Raw genomic sequence first — 6,013 nt, 5'->3', positions numbered from 1 at the left:
AAAGTGCTCTAAATATATGACATCTTTCATGCCAACGTACACTCAGTCTCCGTGAAAAATACCAGTAGAAGGACTCGGCAACAATATCACGGGATCAGAACTTATGGAATAGTGCAAAAATCCCCTCAACTTTGCCAATGATTAAGTTAAAGTTAGACCTCTTTTGTGAAATGCTTTTATAAATGACAAAAACGAAGAGTGACGATTATGGTCAAATCAACCATCTCTCCAGTTCTCTGTCTCCAAGGGGGCAACAGCAGAAGGTATGGCGTTCTTGTGGACGGAGTTCCTCATTGGAAACTGCCTAAATTTGTTTACTGAGAAACTATATAATTATATTACATGTGCTATAACACAAACTATATATAACATAAGAGAACTATATATAAAATATAGACATATATACAATAATAAATATACTGTGTATAATGTAATGCATATATATTATATATGTGTGTATATATATAATAGATAGACACAGTTCTTTTTATTTCTTTTAATTTTTTTGAAAGAAGAATACAACAGAATTTTGTTGGTCTTTCAGCATCATTGCCTCTTCAGAAGACAGTCTCTGTCTGTTAGATCGTCCCTGCCCCCCATCACCAATGTCCTGAATGAGAAGGGAAACAAAATACTACACAAAGCTTCTCGGGCAGCTATTCACTCCGTTAGAAGGTCTTTCCACTGTCTTATCCTTCAGGACTACAATAAAAGTATGTGCTTCTATTACATCTCCCATTCCTCATCGAATTGATTAAGTTGATCAAATACAACTTTAAGACCTGTATACAGGCGGAGTGTGTGCACCCTTGTGGTTGCCCCTTGCATGAGCTTCTTCCTGTCTGCACTCACTTACTTCACCTTGATTGCTTTGCTCCTTGGTGCCCCAAATAGCCACTTCCACCTTTGGTCATGGGGTCCTGTCTGGGCCCTTTTCATTATCCTTACACAGCTCGTGAGAGCCCTGTGTTTAGGGCTCTTCATTTGGATCTTTTCCCCTCTCCCCACCCCCCTAGTCCTTCTCCTCTTTTCTCTTTCTCTTTTTCTTTTTTTAAAGACATGTTGTTTGTTTTATTTATTTATTTATTTATTTTTATTTATTTATTTCTTATTTTTTATTTTTTATTTATTTTTAAGACATGTTGTTTTAAAGACATGTCCGCTGATATGGGTATGTGTGTCACTCGGGGGCTCTTCTCAGTTGTGGGTAACTGGCAGCATTACACAACAGCTAGACTTTCTCAAGCAACCATGAGTCAAGAACCAAGAGGTTGAATGAAAAAGAAAAGAGAGTTTCTTATAATTCTAGAGGCAGCCAGGTCCTCTATCAATAACACGCTATAATTTTACATATAAAAGGTAATAATTTACATGATTTTTACATCTTTTTAAAAATTTACTATGACCCTTTCTTCATTCACATAGGTTTTGAGGCTAAGGCATTCCAAAACCACTGTGCCTTCAGAGCACAGAAAATAATGAGGCAAATTTGGGACCTTGAGCTTCATCACAGGCTCCTGGGTCACATCACAAGAGTCAAGGTCGATCCACGTTTTCTCATGTTCTCCAGCTCAGGTGCTCTAAGCACTTGACAGGGATCTGCAACCTACCTGTTCCTGCGGGACACTTTGCTGGGCAGGAAGAAGCCTCCAGAAAAGTGGGGTCAAGCGCAGAGAAGATGTGTCAGTTGCTTTCAGATGAAGCCTGGGAGCACAGGAAGGGGGCGTGGAGAAAAAAAATCTCCCTGCCTAAGGTCAGTGTGCTTGGGAGAGAGGTTTGAGCCAGCCTTCTGGAGTAATGGTTTGAAGCTTGTGCCACAGCGTCTTTAAATATTTTGAATATTATCCCTTGTAGCCTACGTAATTCAAGGTAAACAGCATTTTCTCAGCATCACATTAACTCTTGATTTATGGGGATTACATTGCCCTTACTCAGGCATAGAAAAGATTTATGAGAATAATAATAATACAAAATTAGGTAAAAGTTCTAAATTTCACTGCTGTGGATGTTTCACACTCCTAAATAGTTTCCATCCAGCTGTATAGGAAAAAAAAATTTTTTTTGAATTCTTTTCCCCACAACATATTCCTCTAAACCATGTAGAAAACATAATATTAAAATACAACTAATTTGAACCTAAATATAACATTGGCTAACTTTAACTGGCAGTTGCCAGATGCCACTCTAGCATCTATAGAGTAAAATGCTGATTTTACCGCGTTTAGAGGCCATAGAAAGTTTTGGCTTGCTTAAGAACTGGGGTAATTCCATTTTAAATAGTGTCGGAACTGGGATCCCTGGGTGGCGCAGCGGTTTGGCGCCTGCCTTTGGCCCAGGGTGCGATCCTGGGGACCCGGGATCGAATCCCACGTCGGGCTCCTGGTGCATGGAGCCTGCTTCTCCCTCTGCCTGTGCCTCTGCCTCTCTCTCTCTCTGTGTGACTATCATAAATAAATAAAAAAAAAATTTTAAAAAAGTGTCGGAACTAATACACAAATTCAGCAAAGTTGCAGTACAAGCTCAATGCCCAGAAATCACTTGTGCTTCTGTACACTAACAATAGACGGTTCAGAAGGAAAGTTAAGAAAACCATCCTATTTACAATAGCACCTAAAAGAATACAAATTTAGGAATAAATTTAACAAAGATGGTAAAGGATTTGTGCGCTGGAAGCTACTACAATATTGCTAAAATAAATTAAAGAAGACACAAAAGATGGGAAGAAATGATCTGTTCCTAGATTGGAAGACTTAATGATGCCAAAATGTCAATTCAACCCAAAGTAATTTATAGATTCAGTGCAATCCCTATCAGAATTCCAATGGCTCCCCCCCCCCAGAATAGAACAATCCACCCTAAAATGTACATGGTACCTCAAAAGACCCTGAGTATCTTGAGAAAGGAAAAGTTGGAGGTCTCACACTTCCTGATTTCAAGACATATTACAAAGCTTTAGCAATTAAAACTGTGTGATACTGGCCTAGAAATTGACATACAGACCAATGAATGCTGAACCCAGAATAAACTCTCACGTAAACGGCCACGTGATTTTTGAAACATGCGAGGCCCATACAAAGGGGCAAGAATAATCTTTCCAATAGAAATACGAAAACTGGATATCCACAATGAAGATGGACCCTTAACTTATAACCTCAAAATGTACCAAAGACCTAACTGCAAGAGCTGACTCTAAGAAGAAAATATAGAGGAAGATCTTACGTAAAAATAAACTACTATGTTTTCTCTGACTAATCACCACAAAGGCTGTTTGGAAGCCTATCTTGAACTTCCTGTGATCTTTTTTTTACAAACTCACTTCCAGATTCACGCTTCTAGAATTACCTTTGGATGCCATTGTTTAGAAAATACATTGTACTTGGTCATTTTTAAATTTATTTCTTACAAGTAAAACACCCATTTGTTAATGATACGAAGAGTTTCCACCTTTCTAATATAAATATAAAATACAATATAATACATATAAAATACATGGTTTGAAAGCACCCAGGGTTTTGAGCTGTTAGTTATATGTAGATTTTCACTTGCTTCTCAAAATTATATTTAATGGACATTTTTGTGTATCTAATGTCACTGATCACAGTTAATATTAACAAAAGAATTGAAAATGCAGAAAAGAGTGTCCACGTACTAGTAATATCAACTAACTCATTCATTTCTAAACTACTAGATATTGAATTTTTCAAATTTAATTCCAATAAAGGCATCAGAATCCTTTTAGAGATTGTTTATGAAATTCTGAGGCTACTATTAGCAGAATATGAAATGACTTTTAAAACAGAAATTTAGGGATCCCTGGGTGGCGCAGCGGTTTGGCGCCTGCCTTTGGCCCAGGGCGCGATCCTGGAGACCCGGGATCGAATCCCACATCGGGCTCCCGGTGCATGGAGCCTGCTTCTCCCTCTGCCTGTGTCTCTGTCTCTCTCTCACTCTCTGTGACTATCATAAATAAATAAAAAAAATAAAAATAAAAAATAAAAAAATAAAACAGAAATTTAAGCAATATTTCAATCACATTTAAAAAGTAAGACAGTGGAGAACAGGAAAAGATCATTTGAAGAGTAATCAACTGATGACACCAGAGCTTAAGGATCGTACTATGAAGATGATATAAAACAGAATTCTAAATGGTTAGCTAATGCAAATTGGCCAAAAAGGTGGAAAAGAAAGAAGAGGAAAGATATAAGACAACTGGAAGGGAAACGCCTAAAGGTTATGTATAAGAAGTCACTGAATTTACGGTATATTGAATAGGGAGGACAATAGGAAAACTCTTCAACCACAGAACAATTCTGGAAACAATTCTGCAGATGCGGAAAGAGTATTGGGGGGCGCTAATTAGGGATGGGAAGATGGAATTCAACAAATACTTAGAAAGGAAGTCCTGAACCAGAAGGGGCCTGCGAGCCATCTGAGCCCCGTGACACTGACTTCCACGCAGATCCCAGAGGGCAGGGAGCGGGCCGCGCTCGGCAGGTGCAGCCGGGAAGCCGGTGGGGTCGCAGGCCGGAGCATCCCCTGCCGCAGCCTGGCTGGGCGCGGGCACCTGTGCAGCAGGCGGGGCAGGGACAGGTGCAGGAGGCGGCCGCCTGGGAAGGGCCGGCTGGCGGGTGTGGGCCGCCGGGCCCGGAGGAGGACATGGCCTGGGGTGCGGGTGGTGGACACACAGGTTCCCAGGCGGCAGAGGACGGGAGTTGAACCCGCAGTCAGCGGACTGGAGAGGGAATCGGGGAGACCCCGCGATGAGCCGCAGTCGACCTGGGACGGGCCGGCAGTCCGCGGGCATCAGCGTGGGCACCTCGCCAGCGTGGGTGCAGGCGAGGCTGCGTGGGGTCCCGACCTGAAGTCAGAACGGTCCTCGCTCGGCCGTCGGGTCTTGATGGCACAGCACATGCTTGCCTAGGGCTTTGCAAGCGTGAAGCAGGATCTGAAGCATTTTGGAAGGCTTTTCGCATTGATTCCTCCCACAGACGTAGGGAACAGGTGCCATCCTTATTTTCAGTTTTGGTTTGTGGACATTAAGACTGAGAGTTTAAATAAAATGATTTTCCAAAAACATGCAGCGTATCGGGCAAGGGCTGTGTCTGCTTTCCCGATGACACACATTTTCGTTGGGAGGGACCCCGGGGTGCCACTGCAATACAATTTAAAATGTGTCTAGATTGGGATTGTTAATGTTTCTAGGGCATTATTTCCCAACCATGACTAAGAGCCAGACACCACGTATCTAAGCGTGTATTTATCACATGTAATTTTGATCAAAAATATTTTGATTGAAAAATCAAATCTTAAAAAAGAAATCAAATCTTACCACGAAAAGCATTTTATAAATCTATTACATAAAAAGAAAATCAGATGCATAAGTATGTTGGATATTAAGAACGTATTTGGGTGCCTGAGTGACTCAGTCGCCTAAGCATCTGCCTTTGGCTCAGATCACGATCACAGGGTCCTGGGATTGAGCCCGACACCTGCTCAGCGAGGAGCCCGCTTCTCCCTCTCCCTCTCTCCTTCCATCTACTTGTGCTCTGTCTCTCTCTCTGTCTCTCAAATAAATAAAACAAAAATCTCTCAAATTTTTTTAAATAAAAGGCAAAAGCAAGAACAAGCAAATGAAGGAGAAATATAAATATGTAATAATAGAGATTGATGGTTGACAAAAAGTAAGGCGTGATTGGCAATACCCGCTGCTGATGACAGTGGGAGTAAAGGCGCTCATCATATTCCTAGTGGGAGTTTAAATTGCTCCTGGGAAGAGACAGCACTATTTTTAAATTAAGCTCTCTATTTTGAGAGCATTACAGAAGCACATACGGTTGTAAGAAACACTACGTGGAGGCTCCGTGTGCTCACTCCCCATCTCCCCGCCCATGACCTCCTGCGGCTCTCCTGCACAACACCTCCACGAGGCCGTAGGTACTGACGCAGTCCAGAAGCAGGACATTATCACCACGCACCTGTCTTCCTCCCCTCCCTGCTCCTTGACCCCCTGGGG

Source organism: Canis lupus, chromosome 15 (genome assembly GCF_048164855.1).
Source record: "Canis lupus baileyi chromosome 15, mCanLup2.hap1, whole genome shotgun sequence".
NCBI lineage: Eukaryota > Metazoa > Chordata > Mammalia > Carnivora > Canidae > Canis > Canis lupus.
This window is presented reverse-complemented; position numbering follows the sequence as displayed.